Here is a 23,259-nt window from a genome sequence, read left to right as displayed (position 1 = left end):
CATCCCCCCTCAGAGAGCATATGTATTTCTTGGAGAGATGTGATACATACTTAAATTGGCTAAAATTTAAACTGAAAATGCAATATTAGGTAGTCTAACAGGAGGATGGACTATATCATATTAAGAATCTAGACTTTACCCTATGTGTGTTGTGGAACTATTGACTGGTAGGAAAATAGTCATATTTGTCTGTTAAAAAGATCGATCTGGCAGCAGTGTTTAAATACATACATGCATATGCATATATACATATCCATATACTGAAAGCAGAAAGCAAACTACTTGATTATTCAATGAACAAAGAAAAACCAAGTCTAGCTCCTGGGGCTCAGGATTCTCAGTCAGTGGGTTTTCTACCTTTGTATATTCTTCACCCGTTTGATATACACTACCAGATTCAAACTATGTATGTTTGTACTAAATGAGAAATGACTCTTAGAAACAACGAGGATACAGTTAATGGTACTAGGTTAGTTGAGTGGCCATTTGGAAAAATAAAATGCAATTGGATCTCAACTTCTGCCTCAGATGGTGAAGAACCCACCTGCAATGCAGGAAACCCAGATTCGATCCCTGAGTCAGGAAGATCCCCTGCAGAAAGAAATGGCTACCCCACTCCAGTATTCTTGCCTGGAAAATCCCATGGATGGAGGAGCCTGGTGGGCTACAGTCCATGGGGTCACAAAGAGTTGGACACAACTAAGTAACTAACACTTTCACTTTTCACTGTGACAACTTTTACCAAAAAATTACAAATGGATCATAGATTTAATGTGAACACCTGAATCTTAACTTTTAGAAGATACCATAGTAGAATTACATATATATAATTATATATGTGAACATTTATACCTGAAAAATGAAATGCCAGTCTGTAAGAAAAATGACAGATAAACTCAGATCACCATCGTCACGATCACCATCATCTATGTGCATAAGCCACAGTAAGCAAAAGTCAAAAGGTGTGACAAATCAAGAAAACATACTTGCAGGCACTAATTTTTCTAATATTGATTCTCTAATAACAAACTTCAATAATAGGAAAAAATAAGCAAAAGTCAATTTACGGAAAAAATATAAATGGCTCAAATATATGAAAAGATGTCCTATCTTACTCATAATATGAAAAATACAAATCAAAACTATACTGTAATACCAATTTCACCACCAGTTTGGCATATATGTTACTACTGACAGGAGACTGGGGAAGCAGGCCTTTTCAGACACTCTGGATAGGAATGTAGATTGTTATAGTCTCTAGCGGAGGAGCAGTTTGACTAAGGCTATCAAATAGCAAATGCAAAATAACTAAGTACCTTTTGAGCCAACAAGTCTACCTCTAAGAATGTATATCTGAAGATATACTTTGCATTAATGAAATTATGTATACCTGACTTTATACAAGACAATATTTTTGAAATAGCAAAATATTAGAAACAATATTCATCAGTGGTGCATTATGAAATTACAAAGCAGACTGGCTATGGAATAACATACAACAGAATCAAGAAACAAGAAGAATTTCTCTAAGTCCTATTATAGAACTTAATAAGAATGAAAAAAAATCAAGGAGCAAGCAGGTACATCTATATTCTATACTTACATAATATGGGAAAAAGATTAGATGTATGTGTGCATGTATATTCAGACAATTAATTTCTTATATATGCATGAAATATCTTTGAAACAAAGAAAAGTGATAAAATTTGTTGACCCAAAGGAGAGAGACTAGTTGTTTGAAGTTGAGGACTGGAGAGAGAATTTTCACTATGTGCTCTTTCTTTTCTCATTTGGTATTGTGTAAATGCATAATGTATGGAAACTTAATATTAAAGAGTAAAACAGAATTAACCATCAGAAGATAAAAATAAGTTCACAATAAGTGAATATAGACTATCCTAAATTACTCAGGTATTTTTTTCCCCATCTAGTTTACTATTTAACCTTTATCTCTCTGTTATCATTCCTTTTCACAAATAAGGAAATTGAATTGTAGAGATAAGTAACTTTTCCAAAATCACACAGCTAAGGATTGAATCTTAGCTATCACTAATTTGGCCCTGCTTGCATTTTAATGACCAATTCTTTGCTTGTCTTAATAAAGATTTTTTTTTTTTCTTTTTTACAATGGACAATGCATCTATCTGGCACAGAGCATTTCCAGAGTCATTTCCTTTTTATAATTTAGGAAGCTTAGGGGTAAGGTTGAGTCCAAAGAAAGTCTGCAGCCCATGGAACAGAAACAAAATCTGAATGCACAGTTTGCTTCTCCCAATTTAGACTTCAGTTAGCCACTCAGCCGTAGATGCAACTGGCAACTCCACCTTATGGCAACTTGAAAAATGTAATAAATCATTCATCTTTGTTTGAGAGGTCACTTTATTACAGGACGCATGGGGCGATGAGCAGCGAAATACTCAGAAGGGCACCAGGAGACCTGCTTTGGTCTGTACACCCTGTGGGCATTATGTTTATTCAGTTCTATTTTACTTTCAAGGAGAAAATTGTGCCCTGTAATTATGTGTCTCTTACTTGTCAGTTCCTGAGAGATCCTCTGACATGTAGGGTGCCAATTATATTGACAGATCCTGTTCCTTGGATTCCACGGAGGCCTGGCTTATCCATGCCCTCTCCCACCTGCTAAGAGCAGATCATTAGAGGAGGTAGAGAGACATCACCAGGAATGGTAGGCAGCCAATAAGATGGAGGGGCCAAGTTTTCTTTTAATCATAACCCTCCCTCTGACAGAGCAAGCTGCAAGGATGAGACTCATGTAAAACAAGAAGTCTCAGAAGCACAAAGGTGTAAGAACACAGAGAAAGAGTTCATGCTGGTCTCATTGAAATGAGATTGGCTGTGAGGCAAGTCTCCAATTCATGGCTTGGTTTTGTTGTTATTTGATTAAAAAAAATAAGGCATCCATTCTGGTAGGGTTAATTAAAGTCTGGGTTGAAGCATGAAGATGCCATTTGGCAGTAGTTCTGTGACTTGGGAGCTGAAGGTTCTGATTCAGGTCTTGTCCTTCATAATTAGAGGGACTCATGATATTAACTTGGCTAGACAACTGTGCCCAAATTAGAAGATCTGTAAGAGATTATTTTCTTCTTTCAGTAAGCACATATTACATTTAAAGTGACGATCCAGTGTTACTTTGTATGTTGTGTGTGCTCACTCAGTTGTGTCCAACTCTTTGGAACTCCATGGACTGCAGGCCACCAGGCTCCTCTGCCCATGGAATTTTCCAGGCAAAAATACTGGAGTGGGTTGCTATTTGTTCCTCCAGGGAATGTTCCTGACCCAGGGATTGAACCTATGTTTCCTGCATTGACAGGCAGATTCTTTACCACTGAGCCACTGGGAAGCCCAGTTTATATGTTAGTGGGTGTTAAATTAGTGCAATCTTTTCAGAGGGCTGTAAGGATATTTCAAATATATCATTATAATGTTCCTATATATTCAATCAACAATTCCACATTGTCATTTTTATTAAGGAAGTATTTGGAAAAATATGCAAAGATGAACAGAAAAGATGTTTGTTGTGTTATTTATAGTAGATAAAAACTGTGAGTCTTCTTTAAGTATACAAAAATGATACAAAAAAGTAAATACGCAGTCATTGAAATAAAACTATCAATCTGTATTTACCAATTTAGGAAAATGTTCATGTGTTATATGAGAGAAACAATGCACAAAACCATATTTGTAGTATGATTCTAATTTTTATATATACAATATATATAATACATATATAAAATACATGATAAAATGTGCCCAGAAATTCTCTTTGTGTAATAGACCCATTAATATCTTTCTTTTCTTGAAATTTTTGTTTGTTCACAGTTTTTAGTTTTTCTACTGCAAACTGGAACTGGTAAGATGAAAAAAAAATTCTGCTAGGGGATCTATCACTCAAAGCACTCTATCTGAATTTTAAATCAAACTGACAATAAAAAATAGATGGTATTATATGCTCTAACTAAATAAAACTAGTGTACTTATTATATACTGAATGAACATCTTTCATATTAATACATGGCAGAAAGACTGCCTAAGGTAAGACCCACTAGAAACTTTAAATTGCATTATTTTTCCCTTGCTAATATGTTATCCTTGAATTGCATTTTATCTTTTATTTATGGGAAACCTTACTTATCTTCAATTTATATTCAACTATTTTCCTATTTTCACATTGGGAATTAATGACATTGACAACTGTGAGTAATATTAATGGTTAATTTTAAATTGATGTTTTTATCCAAAGAGAGATGATCACTTGATACATAAGACTTATGAAGACAGTAAGCAGTTTCCTATTCTGCATTCTTCAGTCTCTCTCCATAGCCCCAACACAGAATTATTCATCAAATAAATTGAGATGACAATGATAGTACCTCCAACTACACATATTTCATTCATTTCCTCACAGATATTTATAGAACCAATGACAACGAATAAGGTAGTGAGCTTGAGGCAATAGGGTATATAAAGTTCATTATTTCAAACAGCTTTTCTTCAGGTGGGTGATATTTACATATCATTTGAATCCATGTAATATGTAAGTAAAAGCATGTATGAACACAGTCTATGAGACTTCAGAAGAGGGAAGAATTGCTTCTGTTTTCAGAAGCTCCACGAAATCTGTCTGGACATTGAAGGCTTTGAGGTATTTCTCCAAATGGATATTAGAAGGTGGTTCATTGGGTCTGTCACAAGCTGGAGATGGAAAAGCTTGTTTGGAGGGTGACTCCCAGTTTGGATTGCCAATAGAATGAATTATAAGTAAGTAATCAGTGGAGAGGTGGATTTGGATCAGAATATGGAGAATTTGAATTCTAAACAAAGAAGCCTGCACTATGTTCAATAGGCCTTCAGTAAATTGATAAGTCTGCAGAATTTGAAAAGGGGCTGATATAATTAATTTGTGCCATAAGAGAATCAATCTGGCAGTACCTCATAGGATGACTGGAGGAAGAAGACATTTATTTTTAAATGTCTCAATTAATCATCACAAATTTGTCAATAGCAAATGATTCATTCCTTTCCATGTTTATAATGCTCATTACTATATTTTTTCCTCCAAGTTCATTTTCAATCAGAGTTTCACTGATAAGAGACATGTGCTTGCTTGAGAAAGAGAAAGCAAGGAAGATCACGGACTGAAATTTCAGAAAGACACTTTATTTTTATTGCAAGTAGATCTCTCATCATCCTAGCCCAAAAAAAGCATTCCTGTGCTAGCGGAGCACTTATTTTCTGGAATCAGAATATTTAGTTCTGAAGCCTATCACTTACCAGATATGTGACTTGGAAAACTTACCTGTATTTTCTGTTCCTCAGTTTACTCACTATTGTATAGAAATAATTACTGAATTATTCAATAATAATTATTGAAGAGTTTCTGTGATGATCAAATAAAAACAGGAATAAAATGCCCAGAACAGTGATTGCCTCATGCATGTATGCAGGCTAAGTTGCTCCAGTTGTGTCTGACTCTTTGAGACCCTATGGACTGTAGCCCACCAGGCTACTCTGTCCATGCGATTTTCCAGGCAAGAGTACTGGAGTGGGTTGCCATGCCCGCCTGCAGGGGATCTTCCCTACCCAGGGATTGAATCTGTGTCTCCTGCATTGCAGGCAGATTCTCTATTGCTGAGCCACCGGGGAAGCCTGGATTGTCTCATAGTAAGCCTTTAAGGACTGTTGAAGATATTATTTTAACCTCCTTTATGAAAAACAAACAGAAAAGCAAAAAAAAAAAAAAAAACCCAAGATGTTATGTTGCTTCTGGATTTGAATTGGTTGTAGTTTCCAATTCTGCAAGGAGAAAACCAGGCCCGCTGGTTGGTTGGTTTGTCTGCTTATGGGTTTGGTTTAGCAAGAGATGCCACATAATTTATAGAGAAGATGGTAAATTAATACAAGGCTAGGGAATTCATTTCACAGCTTAAGTGAGAAAACTTAATTCTTATAAAACATATATTATGTCCTAAGTGAACAAACACAATTTCCAATAACAAAAATAGTTTACAAATTTAAATGGTCAAGTTATTTTAGTTATAGAAGGCTTACTTTAGGAAATAGAAGAAAAGAATTTCATAACTGAGCTTAGAAAGTTGGTATGGTTTAATTCTGTAAGACTTCAAGCTCCTTTTTCTTTTTGTTTCTATGGCACTGGACATTTCCATGGACTCTGAAATACAAATAGCAGGTAATTATTATCCTTCCCTTGATTTCATGGTTAAGAGGATACTCTGGATGGCATAGTTCTTATTATTGAGACTTTCATTTCTTTACTTAAAGTTACTCAAAGACATTCAAGTCCATGATTTCTTATTTTTTATCCCATTTAGAAAATGTGGGCCCTACACTGCAAAGTCATTCAGTGTATGTCCAGATTTGAAATTCCATGAATATGGACGTGTGGATTCAGTATTCCTGGGTGGGTAAGTGCTTGCTCGAGTATTGCACTCCTGAGGTGACATGGTAAGTGGTTTGATTTCATCTTGTGTGGCCATGTGATTTCATTATTGCAAGTGATTTTGAAGATCATTTATCCCACGAGTATCTAATGAGGGTCCATGAAAGGTCAGACACTGCAAAGCACGAGATTAAGCAAAGCATACAAGGCGTCTGGTCTCACTGAGCTTGCATTCTACTGCAGGAGATGGATGATATGTGACATAAATAAGTAAACAAGACTATTAAGAGTGTGCTAAGTTCTGAGTAAAATGAACCATGACAACAAGTAGCTGTGGAGACTGTTAGATCAAATTGTTGGGGAATTCTTACTGAGATGATGACATTTGGGTTGTATCTGATCTTAGACACCTCTTTCCAGATCCTTTGTCAAAGAGCCTGCGGTATTCAATAAAGACAGTGGGATTTTTTTGTTTGTTTATTTTTAATAAACTTTGCATTTTAGAAGAGTTTCAGAGTTATAGAAAAATTGAGAAAATAGCACAGAGTTTCCATATGCATCATACCAGTTTCTCATGTGGGTAACATCTTACATTAGTATGGTGGATTTGTCATAACTAATGAGCCAATTTTGACACTGTTATTAACTAGAGGCCGTACTTAATTCCTTAGTTTTTACCTTATGTCCTTATTTCTCTTGTAGGATTCCATTCAGGAAATTACACTATATTTTTTGGTCCTATCTCCTTAGAGTTCCCTAGGCTTGACTGTTTCTCAGATTTTTTTTGTTTTTGATAACCCTGATAATTTTGTGGAGCACTGGTCATGTATTTGGCCCTCAAATTAATATTTGTCTGATGACTTTTCTCACAATTGGATTGGGCTTAGACGTCTCTAAGAGCAGACTACAGAGGTAAATTATCATTCTCATTACATCATATCAAGGATATATACAAGTATCATGAGGTATCAATGAATTATCACTGTGAATATAACATTGATTACCTGATTGAGTTAGTAATTGTCAGTTTTACTCACTGGAAAATTGCTCTCCCCCACTCCTGCTTTAGAACCTGTTTTTAGTGTATTATTTGGAAGAAAGTCACTATGTGCAACCCACACTTAAGGAATGGGGATTTATGTTTCAAGGGTGGAGCATGTGTGCAAACTATTTGGAATTCTGCATGGGAAACATGTATTCTATGTCACTTATTTATTCATTTAATTGTTTATATTGATGTGAACTCGATACATAATTTATATTTGACTTATAATGCAGTTTTACCTTATTTATTTTGTTACTCAAATTTTTTTCAGCTTTGACCATTGGGGAATCTTTCCGTGAGTTCTTTGTATCCCTTTGATATACTGCCATCATAGTAGTTTTTTTTTTTTTTTTTTTTTTTTTTTTTTTTTTTTTTAGCACTTCCTTACTTTCTGGCACTATCAGAAGTTCCAGGTTCATCTTGTAAGTTTTCTGGTATAGTCTTAAAATGAACCATTTCTCTGAGGAGACCTGGGTCCCTTTTACTGGAGAACTGAATTAGAAACCAAGATCTACGTGCTTATTGCTGCTGGGATGTTGTTGCTTCTAGTTCCCATGCTGAGAGGGCAAGGAAATATGTGTGTGTGTGTGTGTGTGTGTGTGTGCTCAGTCGCTTCAGTTGTGTCCGACTCTTTGAGACCCTGTGGACTGTAGCCCACCAAGCTCCTCTGTCCATGGGATCCTCCGGGAAAAATTACTGAAGTGGTTGCCATGCCCTCCTCTAAGGGAAATCTTCCATACTCAGGGATTGAGCCTGGGTCTTCTGTGTCTCCTGCATTGTAGGCAGATTCTTTACCCACTGAGCCACCTGGGAAGCCCATGTGTGTATAATAACACATAAATAAACATAAGGAATTTATAAATACTTCTGTATGTAGCTAACTCCATGTATATTAAGCTAAACATGAGTTCAGACTGATGTCACTAACTCCAATCCATTGTCACATTGTTTCTTCAAGCTTCATCCCCTTGCTGATCTGAAAACTCCCAACAGTTAGAAACCTGCATCCCTGCATCCACCATCCATTGACTTGGTTGCTCAATTTCAGTAAACAGACACAGTTATTCCTGAATCCTTAACCTGTGTCCCCACGGGAAACAGCTTTATAAATAAGAATATGATGCTTTTATTTTTTTTCTTATTACTATGACTTGGTTTCTTTACAGTAGATTGCTGTTCTGTTTTTTGTCTTCTTGGTCAGAGAATTTTTCTTTCAATTTTTTTTATGTGGATTATTTTAAAAGTGTTTATTGAATATTGCCTCTGTTTTGTTTTATTTATTTTGGCCCTGAGGCGTGTGGACTCTTAGCTCTCTGACTAGGGATTGAACCCGCATCCCTTGCATTGGGAGGCAAAATCTTAACCACTGGAATGCCAGGGAAGTTTCCCTTTTTCAAATTTTAGATGGCAAGCTTTATTTACAACTTAATGCTGCTTAGATAACAAGAAAATGAAGGAGGGTTCTTTGCCATCCAATCTGTGTAATAAATGTGTGGATAGAAAACAGACCATAAGTATTTTGTGGATGTGAAATAGAACATGAGAAAGGGTATGAATAAGCTCTTCTTTTTAGGAAAGGAATGAGGGGAGAAGGCAGAGGAGTCTAGAGCCAAGAATACAGAAAGCTTAGTTGATAAGAACAGAGAGATAGAAGATAACCCATTGGCTGGCGATACAGGAGGATTTGGGGCTTCCCTTGTGACTCAGATGGTAAAGAGTCTGCCTACAATGCAGGAGACCCCGGTTCAATCCCTGGGTTGGGAAGATCCCTTGGAGAAGGAAATGGCAACCCACTCCAGTGTTCTTGCCCGGAAAGTCCAATGGATGGAGGAGCAGCCTGGTGGTCTACAGTCCAAGGGGTGGCAAAGAGTCAGACACGACTGAGTGACTAACACTTTCACTTTTTCAGAGGAGGATTTTGGAAGAAAGGGAAATGAAACAGTTTCCTTACATAGCATGAGCATATAAAGATACACTCCAATATTTCCTTCTAAACATTTTGCATTTCACAATTAAGTCTTCCTTTTACATGTATTTGTGTTATTATAAAAATAACCCTTCTTTTTCATGTGGTTGACCAAATATCTGAGTTCCTGTTATTGAATAGTGTATCTTTTTCTTGTTGATCTGTGTTGGTGCCTCTTTGATTCATGCACTTCTTTCTTTATTTGTATGGGTATGGATTCTGAATTCTTTCTTCCATTGATCTATTTCTACATCCTTATGTGATTCTGCATTGTCTTAATAATTATAGCTTTATGATAATTTAATATCTCATTAGATAAATTGTTCTGGCTTGTTTTTCCCCCAAATTGTCAGGATAATTATGTCATGATTATTCTTGCTCATAGTTGGTCAACTTCCATGAAAAACCCTATTGTGACGGTGAACAGTCACAATTGAATTTATAGACATAATATTGAGTCAATGCATTTATGAACTAAGTCCATTTGGGTTGCTACAAGAAAAATACCATAGACTGGGTGGGCTCATAAACAAGAAAAATTTATTTCTCATAGTTCTGGTGGTTGGGAAGTTCAAGATCAAGGAGCCAGCAGATTTGGGATCTGGTGAGAGATTTCTGATTTTCAAAAAGGGCTATCTTCTTGCTGTATCCTCACAAGGGGTGAGGGGAATCTCTGGACTGTCTTTTAAGAGGGTGCTAATCTCAATCATGAGGGTTCCACCCTCACGGCCTGATCTCTTCCCCATCTCCTAAGACTATCACTTCAGGGATTAGGTTTCAACACATGGATTTGGGGAGGGGCACAGACATTTGACTGCATTCTTCTCTTGATCTTTCCACATTCATGTCTTTTTTGTGTAAAATACATGTATTCCATTACAATAGTCTCAAAAGTATTAACCTGTTCCAGTGTTAATGTTATGTCTAGGCCCAAAGTCTCATCTAAATATCATCTAAATCAGATATAAATGAGAATTAAGATACAATTCCTCCTGAGACAAATTGCTCTCTAGCTGTAGCTCTGTGAAACTTGAACAAATATTTTGCTTCCAAAATGCAGTGCTGGGACAGGCATAGGAAAAATGTTTCCATTCCAAAACGGAGAAATAGGAAATAAGAAAGGACAGGTCCTGAGCAAGTCCAAAACCCAACAGGGCAAACAACATTAAGTCCTAGGGCTCCGGGATAACCCTTGGCCTAATGCCCTGCCCTCCAGGTCCCCTGGCACCGGGGAGCTCACCCTTTGGATGCACTTGAGCAGAAGTCCTGCTTTTTGATACACTGGGGCGAGGGTCTTGCCTCCAGATCCAATGGGGCTGCTGTCCTGCCTTTGCAGCTTGGCAGGCACAGTTTGGAGCCCCAAGGCTCTCTGCCTACAGCTTTGTGCAGCCCTGTCCCCGCCACACTGGGTACTTTCTGCCTGGGTCCCTTTCTGCCTCTGGATGTTGGTCTTGTTTGAAATCTAGGTGGAGGTATCCATGCCCCCAGCGCCTAGGCACCCAGTGGAGGCAATGCACATGGATGCCACCAAAGTTTGCTGCCTGTGTTCCCTGGAGAGTGACTACTGAGGCTTGTGCAGGACTGAGTTCTGCCAGAGCTCTATCTGGGGCAGCTGAGAAGCCTGGCAATGGACAGCAGGGAGCACAGCCCAGCCCATGATGTGAGATGGTGCTGGGCAGTGGTTGCAAGGTTCTGCGGGCACCGGGGCCCCTCCTGTGAGACGGCTCTGCTCTCAGGTCTTGCTCTCTGGGACTGTGATGGGAGGGACAGTCTGGAGGATCTCTGAACTGCCTTACAGGTCATCCTTTCATTGTCTTGGAGAAGAGCTCCTGCATTCTGTTGAGATGGCTGATCCCCTGATTCATCACCTGATCATTTCACCTCTTGGCTACACTCTTAATATTCTTTCCTGATCAAGCTTTCTTATTCTTTCTCATGTTAATAGCCTGAGAATTTTCCAAATCTTTAAGTGGTGCTTTCTCTTTTAATTAACAATTTTGTTTTTAAATCATTTTTCTTTTTCACATTTTACTGTAGGCAGCCAGTAACCAAGCCGTACCTTCAACACTTTGCTTAGAAATATGTATGCCTGCACATGCTCAGTCATGTCTGACACTTTGTGACCCCATGGACTGTAGCCCACCCAGCTCCTCTGTCCATGGAATTTTCTAGGCAAGAATACTGGAGTAGGTTGCCGTTTCCTCCTGCAGGGGATCTTCCCCACCCAGGAATTGAACCCATTCTTCTTGTGCTTACTGCATTGGCAAGTGGATTCTTTACTACAGCATCACCTGGGAAGCCCTACTTAAAATTAGCTTCAGTTTAATGTAAAGTTTCATTACTAGCAAGTTCTACCTTCCAGAAACACTAGAACATAAACATAATTCAGCCAAGTTCTTTGCCACGTTGTACCAAGGATGACTTTCTTCCATTGTCCAAAATGTGTTTCTCATTTCTATCTGAGAGCTCATCAGAATGGTCTTTACCAACCATTTTCTTACCAGCATCCTGTTCAAGATACCTTAGGTTTTCTCTAAGAAGACTGAGAGTTTCTCTAAAGCCTTCTTTTTTCTTTCTGAGCTCTCATGAGGATCACTCTTAACTGTTTATTGTAACATCAACTGATTTTTTTTTTTTTTTTAGCATAAAAGTCAGCCTCTATGCATACCCAGTTCCAAAGCCGCTCCCTCATTTTTAGGTATTTGTTCCAATAATACCCGATCCCTAGGACCAATTTCTGTCTTAGTCCATTTGGGCTGCTGTAATATAAATACTACAGACAGGGTGACTTATGAACAAATGATTTTTTTTCTCATACTTCTGAAGGTGTAGAAGTTCAAGATCAAGGAGCCAGCAGATTTGGTATCCGGTGAGAGCCCCCAATTGGTTTTCACAGATCACTATCTTCATGATGCATCCTCACACGGTGGAAGGGGAGAGGGAACTCTCTGGGATCTCTTAGAAGGGCATCAATCCCACTCATGAGATCTCTACCCTCGTGATTTAATCCCCTCCCCCAAATCTTCCATGCAAATTCCATCACACTGGGGGTTAGGTTACAATACATGAGTTTGGGGAGGAAACAAACGGTCAGTCTGTAGCAGTTACATAAAGAATTCTTCGTGTTCACTCAGTACGATGTCAGCCAGCAATTCCACTCCTGGGCATACACCCATAGAAAACCATAATTCAAAAAGACACATGCACCCCAATGTTCATAGCAGCACTATTTATAATAGCCAAGACACATGGAAGCAACCTCGATGTCCATCGACTGATGAATGGATGAAGAATAGGTGGTAGACATATGTAATGGACTATTACCGAGTCATAAAAAAGGAACAAAACTGGGTCATTTGTAGAGATATAGATGAACCCAGAGACAGTCACACAGAGTAAAGTAAGTCAGAGAGAGAAAAACAAGTATCATGTATTAATGCATATTTGTGGAATCTAGAAAAATGGTATAGGTGATCTTATTTGCCAAGCAGAAATAGAGACACTGGCATAGAGAACAAATGTATGGGCGCGAAGGGGGTGAAATGGGTTGTGGGGTTGACACATGAACACTATTGATACCATATATAAAATAGATAACTAATAAGAACCTACTGTATAGCCCAGGGAACTCTACCCAATGCTCTATGTGGTGACCTAAGTCGGAAGGAAATCCCCAAAAGAGGAGATTTATGTATATGTATAGTTGATTCACTTTGCTGTACATTAGAAGCTAACACAACATTGTAAAGCAACTATAGTGCAAAAGGGAAAACTTTATTAAAGAGGAGGAAACCAAGGCATTATATTGCTGCACTGGCATTATATTGGAAAGACCATTTTAAAAGATCATTGGTAAATACCAAGAATTATGACTGGGGCAATGTTTTTCTGGAACTCTCTTGCTTTTTCTATGATTCAACAGAGATTGGCAATTTGACCTCTAGTTCCTCTGCCTTTTCTAAATCCAGCTTGAACATCTGGAAGTTCTCAGTTCACGTACTGTTGAAGCCTAGCTTGGAGGATTTTGAGCATTGCTTCGCTAGCATGTGAGATGAGTGCAATTGTGCAATAGTTTGAACATTTTTTCCTTTATGTCCTTATTCCTCAAATAGTTATTTTAAAAGATGTATAGCACATATTTTCCAGCTTTTAGCATTGCTTTATATTATTTGCTCATAGTGTTAAAAATGGAAGTTTTTTACATTTGCTCTTTCTCCGTAAAAATGGACAAGGAAAAAAGTTTATGTGAAGGCCAAAACCTACCATGTAACATTATAAAACAATTTGGAAACTGTGGCAACAAAAATAACCATTGCAGCATTTTTTAACTTCTGTAAAAATGACCCATTTTCCAACAACTCTTTACACATCAACATATGTTGTTCAAATATTTGATATGATTCAGCCATTTCATTTTTACTTTGTGAAGCACATATTGCAAATAGTCTAATCATATACAGTCATTTGTGCAAGTAATTTTCTCAAACAATAAAACAGTACATAGATGTGTAAGAAAGCATGGCTGTTTAAATATTTGAATAACACTCAGATAATGTATTTTAATCAAATAGAAGCGATTTCCCCCTTTTCCCTATTATTTGATGCCGATTCATATAGTCAAATACTGTTTGTAAAGTTCTCTTTTGAGCATCATACATTTAAATCACATCACTTTAACACATAACTCCAAGCAGTACCACTATTGAATGTGGGAAAATGGACCTGATTCTGGTCTGTACTAAGGGACCCCTTCTCCCTCTAGATCTTTGGAGATCTTGCCTTGAAATTTTCTAAGTGCCCCTAACCTTCAACCGTCAGGGTGGCATTACCTACTAGGCAAGATACCATGAGCCCATACACCTTCTAAGTGGGACATTCAATTTGCCATCCATGTGTGGGGTCAACCAGATGTCTGGAGGAGTAACTCATGCAACCACTCACTTGTCACTTCCTGGAAGATGGTATGGGCAGCCCATCATACTTGCTACAGTTACCTAATTTCATTCTTGGGGAACTGGACCATCAGAAAGATACTGACACATGAAATCCCTTGGCAGTCCAGTGGTTAGGACTCTGCTTTCACTGAAGGGAGTACAGGTTCAGTTCCTGTTTGGAGAACTAATATCCTGAGAGCTGCTCAGCACAGCCGGAAAAAAAAAAAAAAAAAAGATGCTGGCACAGTGATTTGGGGAGACTCAAAAAATATTTGCTCATGTATCCTAAAGGGGGCTCCACCCCAAAGATGTGTTATAAAAACACGCCCTCTCCTATCCCATCTCTGGGTCTGTTTCACTGAGAGCAAATCCCAGTGGACCACTTTAGCCAGCAAGTTTCCTAAGGGTGGAAAGATCTTAGAGGAAGCACAATAACCTTTGCATTCCCATCTTCTCCTTAGGTAGTCAAGTTTACAGTTATTTCCAGAGGAGTTAAATGGGCCTCACTTTCCTGGTGTGCATGCTCAGTCGCTTAGTTGTATCTGACTCTTTGTGACATCATGAACCGTAGCCTACCAGGTTCTGCTGTCATGGAATTTTCCAGGCAAGAATACTAGAGTGGGTTGCCATGTCCTTCTCCAGGGGATCTTCCTGACCCAGGGATCAAACCCGCATCTCTTATGTCTCCTTCATTGGCAAGCAGATTCTTTACCACTAAGGCCACCTGGAAAGCCCACTTTCCTGGGAGGAGTGTTAATACCATCCTCCATGCCCACAGTTGCTTTGAGAATCCTGAGAGATGGAGCCTGGCTCCTGGATCTTACTGATGGCTCCTGGGTTCTAAGACCAAGCCCCAGAATCCCAATGCAATCAGTTGCTGAGGCCCGAGCAGTGTGATGAAAAATGATGGTAAAAGCTTCATATAAATCTACACTTTTTTTCTTTTTTGTAGCCCAAATGCCAAAATATGGCAAGAGAGAGGCCATTTTCACTGATTTCTGGCCCATTCAGAAATACTGGAAATCTCTGGAGAAGCAGTGGTAGGGAAATTTACAGCTCAGCTTTGCTGACCCGGTAAATTTAGATGAGAATCAAAATGTGTTATTGGTTCGTGGGCTTTTTCTTTCTTTGCAGGGGAGCAGACAAGTTATAAAAGAGGCTCTGAAAACTCATCCAAATCTGTCCATGATGATGTGTTAACATTCTGGGAGAAAAGGCTTTTGGGGAAAAAACAGTCTTTTCGTTTTCAAAACTTTTTGTTTGCTTTTCCTGGATTACTCCTGCCTAAGACTAAAAAACAAGTATAAAAACAGTGATTTAAGTACAATAGTGGTAGATATAAATCAATTCTCATCCAGTTTTTCTGTATTATGAGTGGGATCTTTGGAGCTATTAATTCACTATTCACAATGCTGTTTAAATAGAGAATGATGATAGAACCACACATTTAATTATTTATTTTCTGACTGAGGCATAGAGAAGTGTCTTCAATGGTATTATTATTATGGAGTCACACATCAGGTGGTTGAGCAAATATCAGAGAACAGAATATAGGTGATCCAGGGGTCTAATATCTCACGTCCTCTAAAACAGGAGGTCTGGAGGAGGATTCAAGGGATTCAGGAAGCCCATCCTTCATATTTCAAAAGGCTTAAATAAGGAGTTGAACTCAGGGACTTTCGTGGCGGTCCAGTCGTTAAGACTTTGCCTTCCAGTTCAAGGGGTGTGGGTTCGATCCCTGGTGGGGGAACTAAGATTCCACATGCCTTGATGCCAAAAAACCAAAACATAAACAATACTGTAGCAAATTCAATAAAGACTTTAAAAATGATCCACATGCAAAAGAAAAAAAAATCTTTAAAAAGGTAAAGAAAAAGAGTTGGACTCAGATTCATAGGCTCCTCCTGCTCACCCCATTTTGTATTCTACACAGTAGACTTGGAAGAAAGTCACAGGGATTCTGAGAACTTGACCATCTGCCTGGGGGACATTGGGGCTAATTTCTCCTGAAGAAAATTGCCAAAATCTTATTAGTTCAGAGAGAAATTTGAAGGGTAAACTCTAAAAGGAACAGAGTGGAGGAGGGGGAAAGAGATGGGATGGGAGGGATCTGTTGATTCTCTAATGGGAGTTAATTTGAATTTTTTGGTTAGAGTCCATGGGCACAGTGCTACTGCATCAATTTAATGGGCTGAACTGAAAGCAACAGAGACAATACCAAAAAATGTGAACCACAAAGGGAACATCCCTCCATTTCATCTGGGTGCTTGCTCAGTTGCATTCAACTCTTTGTGACCTTGTGGATTGTAGCCCACTGGGCTCCTCTGTCCATGGGATTTCCCAGGCAAGAACACTGGAGTGGGTTGCCGTTTCCTTCTCTAGGGGATCTTCCCAACCCAAGGATCGAACCTGTGTCTCCTGCATTGGTAGGTGGATTCTTTACCACTGAGCCACCTGGGAAGCCCCATTTCAGCTGAAGTTCAGCCAATTAGCAAAGTCGGTGTTTGCAAACCATGTTACTCATTTTGAGCCTGAAGCTGTCTCATGTTGGAATAAAAAACAAGCACATATGCAAGTAATAATAATACAGTATATGAAACTAATTCAACACATGTATTTATTATTTGCAAATGTACTGGGTGGATTAAATAGCACAAATTTATCATCTCATAGTTCTGGAGGCTGGAAGTCTAAGATCAAGCTGTCATCAGGGTTGGTTCCTCCTGAAGGCTGGATGAAGAACCTGTCCCAGGTTTCTCGCCTCACTTCTGGTGGTTTGCTGACATTCCTTGGTTTGTGGATACGTTAACCTAGTTCTTCCTTCAACTTGGCATGTCTTTCTCCTTGTGTGCAAGTCTGTCTTTATGTCCAAATTTCCGCCTTTGGAAGAATGCAATCTTAACGGAAGAGGACTCACCCTAATGACCTCATCTTAATGTAATCAACTGCCAAGACTGTATTTCCAAATAAGATCTCATTCACTGGTACTGGCACATTTTTGGCACATGAATTTTTCGAGAGATACACTTTTACCCATAACAGGCATGGATATAATAATGAATTTTAATATTGCCAAATTTAAAAGGGAAAGAACAAAATAAAGTAAAAGGTATTACATTTCAATTTAAGAAACTAAATTCTAGTGTAGCTCCTGTGTCATAATTAAAGGAGGTCACAGTCATATGAAAACTATCTTATTTGTGGTATTTGGGACAACATAGGGGAGTGGCTTTGAGGATAATACTGATAAAGAGAGCCCCAGGCAGAAAGGCGTTAACAGACATTGTGGGACATAATTTTACGACTGAAATATCTCTTGCCACAGAAAGCATCATGACACAGCTTTTTCTAGGAATAAGTGAAGACTTTCTAACATTAAGCCATTTGTGTTCTTTTTCTACTTTCATAAAGTCAAGTTTGGTTCTGCCTCTTCCTTCACCATACCTTCCTGATCTTATCTTTAAATGCTTTACACCTGAGGTTTTGTCTGAGCCAGAAATGGGCACATGTGTGTGTGTGTGTGTGTGTGTGTGTGTGTGTGTTAGTCGTTCAGCCACATCTGATTCTTTGTGACCCCAAGGACGGTAGCCCACCAGGCTTCTCTGCCCATAGAATTCTCCAGGAAAGAATACTGGAGTGGGTTGCCATTCCCTTCTCCAGGGGATCTTCCCCACCCAGGGATCAAACCCTGGTCTCCCACATTGCAGGCCGAATCTTTATCATCTGAGCCACCAGCAAAGCCCAGATATGGGCATATTCCCTATAAAAAGTTTTAGTCAGGAACAGAGAATAAACATTTTCTGTTGAGCATAATTTGGTTAGGAAACAGGTGAGTGTACTTCCTGAGTGATGCAAAATTACAAGTCGCTCTGTGATCTTGAAAATTATCCCTTGATTTCACCCATATTTATCACATATTGAATATCTTAGGAAATGAATCACCATCACATGATTAAAATAACCTCTGTATTTTAATTCTCAAGGCTCCTATGGGAATAAAATCAAGCTTCTCTGTATGCAAAAAGGAATTGAAGAAGGGATGCAAAGTCTTACAGAAAGAATAATAAAAATGCTTTTAGAACCCTACAATGCTAGCAGTATTCTATGACTGGAGAGACTTGGTTAAAAATAGATAAATTGATGCTGGGGGATTTGTGGATTTAACCTAAAGAAAACACACACACACACACACACACACGCACATGCACACACTCTTCCTGATGTTGTAAGTACCCTACATACAAACCTTCAAGTTGCAAACTTTCAAAGATGTGAATGGTACATTCTCATGTCCAATCATGTAAGTTACTTCATGTGTCTGGCATTTATTGTCACATGAGTGCATCCTCTCCTAGTGGTTATCCTTTCGTGTACTTTACGGTACTGTATAGAGGGCAGTAGTGCCATGTCTTTATTTCAAGACTGGGAAGCAAGAATAAAAGCAGCAGTGATGTAGCTGGCACCTAATGTACTTTTCAGGATACTGTACTGTAAGATGAAACATTTTTTTGTTATTTTTTGTGTTTTTTTTTAATGTATTTTTTGTGTGAAAATTATTATAAATCTACTACAGTACTGTACTCTATATCTGCCCTGGAGAAGGAAATGGCAACCCACTCCAGTATTCTTGCCTGGAGAATCCCATGATGGAGGAGCCTGGTGGGCCAGAGTACTTAGGGTCTCAAAGAGTCAGACACGGCTGAAGCAACTTAGCATGCACACACACACTATATAGCTGATTGTGTTAGTTGGGGACCTAGGCTAACTTTTTTGGACTTCTAAACGAACAGGACTCAGGAACACACTCTTGGGATGGAACTCATTCCTAAGTAGGGGACGTACTGCTCCAGGATTCTAAGCCTGTATGATTTTGTTGGACTTATAAACAAATTGGACTTATGAATACACTCTTGGGATGGAACTCATTCCCATGTAGGGGACTTACTGCTCCAGGATTCCAAGCTTGGATGATACCCACTTTCTCCATAGTGTATTTACTCAGAACGAATGGGTTGATCGTTGAGATCTGTCAGTTACTATCTCAACTCGTATGGAGGAAAATCACACAGAGAATCATCCTGCTGGGTTGATTCTAAACTCTCCTTATGTCACCATGTTCCACTCTTGTCACAACAAAGGTTCACAGAAAGTTAGAGACGGTAGTGATCACTTAGTTCTCTCCTCTGTAGATAAGGACGCAGGTGAAATGACTTGCCCAAGGTTATTTGTGCTTCCTGGAATATCCTGATCTAAATCCCCTGGGGTCCCCTCAAATGTTCTTTTCACCACATCATATAGTTGGCTCAGGAACTTTCAGGCCTGTGTTTAGAAAAATTCCTTCATTTCATTCCAGGTGCTTTAAATTTATATTTAGAGCTAGTTGTACTGTTTCAAGGATAAGAGGATATTATAGAGCACCCCTGGATTATTTCAGTTGTGTGTGTTTGGGAGCTTGGAGGGAGAGGGAGAGCTAGAGCTCATCAGTGAAGTACATTGTCAATCACTTAGCTACAAAAATAAATAAGAATCTTCAGAGAGAATGTCTGTTTATAATATGTGCTTATATGATCTGACAGTCTCACTTTCCAAAATTGAATTAATAAATCATTCACAGTACTGGCTGGAATAGTTAATACACTTTCCTTGCCCCAGCAGAGAGGAAAATGGCCCTGCTTTCCTTAGCTTTATGACACATTAAGCCTAAATAGAATTAATGATTGAGCTCTTGAATCATATTTACTGTGGAGGGCTCCATGTGAAGGCCAGTGAGCAACAGAAATATGCAGGAAACTTCTTATATTATTAAAAACAGCTTTTTTTATTGGCTCTGGAAACTTTGTTCAGTTGTTGAGTTATTACTTGATAACATAAACCATGACACATGCACATGTGTGTGTAGGAATTTTCCAAGACTTTATGTATATAAAACTATTAGGATTGGGATTTGGGGATTGCCATGTACCCACTGCTATATTTAAGACAGATAACCAACCAGGATCAACTGCAAAACAATTTATAAGGAAAACATACCCATGTTTTATTACTAGTATTTTGTATTATCATGCTAATTATTTTTTAATTTAATTTTTACTGGAGTATGGTTGATTTACAATCTTGTGCGAGTTTCAGGTGTATAGCAAAGTGAATCAGTTATACTAAGACATATATCCCCTCTTTTTAAGATTCCTTTCCTATATAGGTCATTACAGGGTATTGAGTAGAGTTTCTTGTGCTATATGGTCGGTTCTTTTTAGTTACCTATTTTATATATAGTAGTATGTATATGTCAATCCCAGTCTCCCAATTTATCCTCCCATTCCATCATGCTATTTAATCTGTCTTGAATTTTCTGAATCTCTTTATACCCTGTGGGGAGGGAGAAAGAGCATTAGAGATGGAAGGACAGAGGAAGGGAAAGAGAGAGGGAGACAGAGCGATATACAGAGAGATACAGAGAGATTCAGAGATTGAATAGAAATGCAATTCTTGATGGCCTTCAAGGGGCAATTTAATGGAAATAAGAAATCTTCATCTTAAAACTCAGTTCTTAAATAATTCCTGATGTTTTCTAGTCACTGGGACATTCTAAAGTAGACGTGGAAGACAGCAATAACAATTAGATATTTTAAAGGGTGGAGATAAACACACTGAATTCTTCTCTCCTCTTGCTAGAGCAGTTAATTATTGAAATCTTAAGTGTATTACATCTAATGAATAATTAAAGCATAATTTTAATGAAATATACTTTAGGATTTTAAAGTGAGAGCAAAACATGGTATTTTACTGCAACAACATCAGGACGTGTCTTTCTTCCCTTTGGCAAGTATTCTACTCAAGAAAATACTGCTTTTATGGTCAGAATATATTTTCTTCTGTCTTACAATTCTAGATTAAGGAGGATAGATTAAAAGGTTATTTCCTCCATTCTTCTGGCTTTAGACTAAACCACATCTAAAATCATCCCAAGTATATTTTTGAAGGAGCTCCATGGATTTACTTGTTTTAGGTTTCTTTTAAATGACACATGTTATTTGCACAGACATCATGCATATTATATATTTTAAGTTAGAGAGATACGTCTCCAGTAAAAATAAATGAACCTTTCATCTAAAACAAGACTCTGTACCAATACATGCAGGAGAGAGATGGACATTCCACTCAATCATAGGGCTTTTCAGAAATGTTAAGGTTTTATTTTCATATTTTTTCATTGATATCTTGTTGATCATCAAAAATATTACTGAAAGAAGGAAATAGGTAGGAAGGTAAAATAAAATACTTACCATTATCAAATGATGGCTAACTAAAGTTACTTTCTTTGAAAAATCACACATAGAGAAAAGGAAAAGAAGAGATGGCCTCTTTGAGATCAAATTTTCATTTTTTTCACTAGACATAAGGGTGATATCATATTATTTACCTTTTTGTATGAAAATTTCTTCTGCTTCCTTCTGAATATTAATTTCTACAATCCAGACATGCAGAGGATATGGCAGGAAATTTGGGTAACTATTTATAACCCCTGAGATAGGGGTTTTTACTTGAGTAAATAGTCACACAACCTTGTCCAAGATAGAAGGCTGGCTGAACTAGGAAAATGCTGTAATCCTCGGAAGCCAGAAACTAGCAGTCCAAAAGCATATGCGTGCATTAAAAGTTTTGGCAACTCAGCAAGTGTGAGTAGAATCAAAGAGTAACATCTCAAGGCACCAAACTTAACAGGAACACTAACCCAATTCTTTTAGAACTCTTCTTAGATACTACCTTTTTATTCAGAAAGGAGAAGAAACAGAAGTTGAACTTTTGGTTTGTAAAACAAATGAACAAACAAAACACTTTTGTCTTCTTTTTACATCCTAAATACTAGCTTAATATCCTAGATTAACTGCATTTTTGTAGCCAGAGGCACATAAGGAATGAACCCCACCTTCAGTCCATCATCCAAATTTTACCCAGTGCTGTAAATGTCTTTGCTGAGTTAATTAATCCCTTAGAGATTTCTCTTCAAATCAGATTTGTGTCCTTTGTTTCTGAGAAGCTGAAGAGCTGGCAACGTGCAAAGCTTTTGCTGGCCTCAATTTATAACTTGAGAACAATGATAGATGGCAAATTAATCAATTTAGGACATGATAATCAGGTAGAAGTATGAGAAGAAAAAAAGACACGGAACTGTGATTTATTAGTTTTTAAGTTTTCACCACCTGGATCTCAAGGTAGTAACTGAATTTGTTTTCTGATCTAAGAAGCCCCAAATTCTTGGATTACAAATCCTTGCCAACCCCTATGTTGACTGAGATGGTTGACATTTGTTTATGAGCTGGATAGGAGAGTGACAGGGCTAGTGCAGTGGGAAGCAGATGAAAGGAAGTGAGTGAAAGAGAGAAAAGAGGAGAGTTGCCTTTTCTTCTTAAGACTGAAGAACCTACTGACACCATTTCTAAATTAATATCAATTGCATACAAGACATCTATTTATGTAAAAGTAAATAATACAAATGTGCAGAAGAGAAGTTAAGCTGGCAGAATGCTAAATATATGTTTCTAATAATAGAGGCAAAAATATTGGGTATGCATCAATCAGGATTCCCCAGGGAAACATTACCAGTGAGAGAAAGAGAAAAACCGATTTATCTAAAGTGTTGGTTCACACTACTGTAGGGACTCATATATCTGAGATCTCTGGGGCAGGTTAGCAGGCTCTAGATCCAGGGAAGAGTTGTTCTTGTAGTTTGAGTACTGCAAACTACTGATTTAAATTGTTGTTTAGTTGTTAAATTGTTTCTGATTCTTTTGTAACCCCATGGACTGCAGCCCACTAGGCTTCTCTAACCATGGCAATCTCCAGGCAGGAATACTGGAGAGGGTTGCCATTTCCTCCTTTAGGGTATCTCATCATC

This window comes from Odocoileus virginianus, chromosome 32 (assembly GCF_023699985.2).
Source record: "Odocoileus virginianus isolate 20LAN1187 ecotype Illinois chromosome 32, Ovbor_1.2, whole genome shotgun sequence".
NCBI lineage: Eukaryota > Metazoa > Chordata > Mammalia > Artiodactyla > Cervidae > Odocoileus > Odocoileus virginianus.
The sequence above is the reverse complement of the archived record's forward strand: the minus strand, read 5'-3'. Positions refer to the sequence as shown.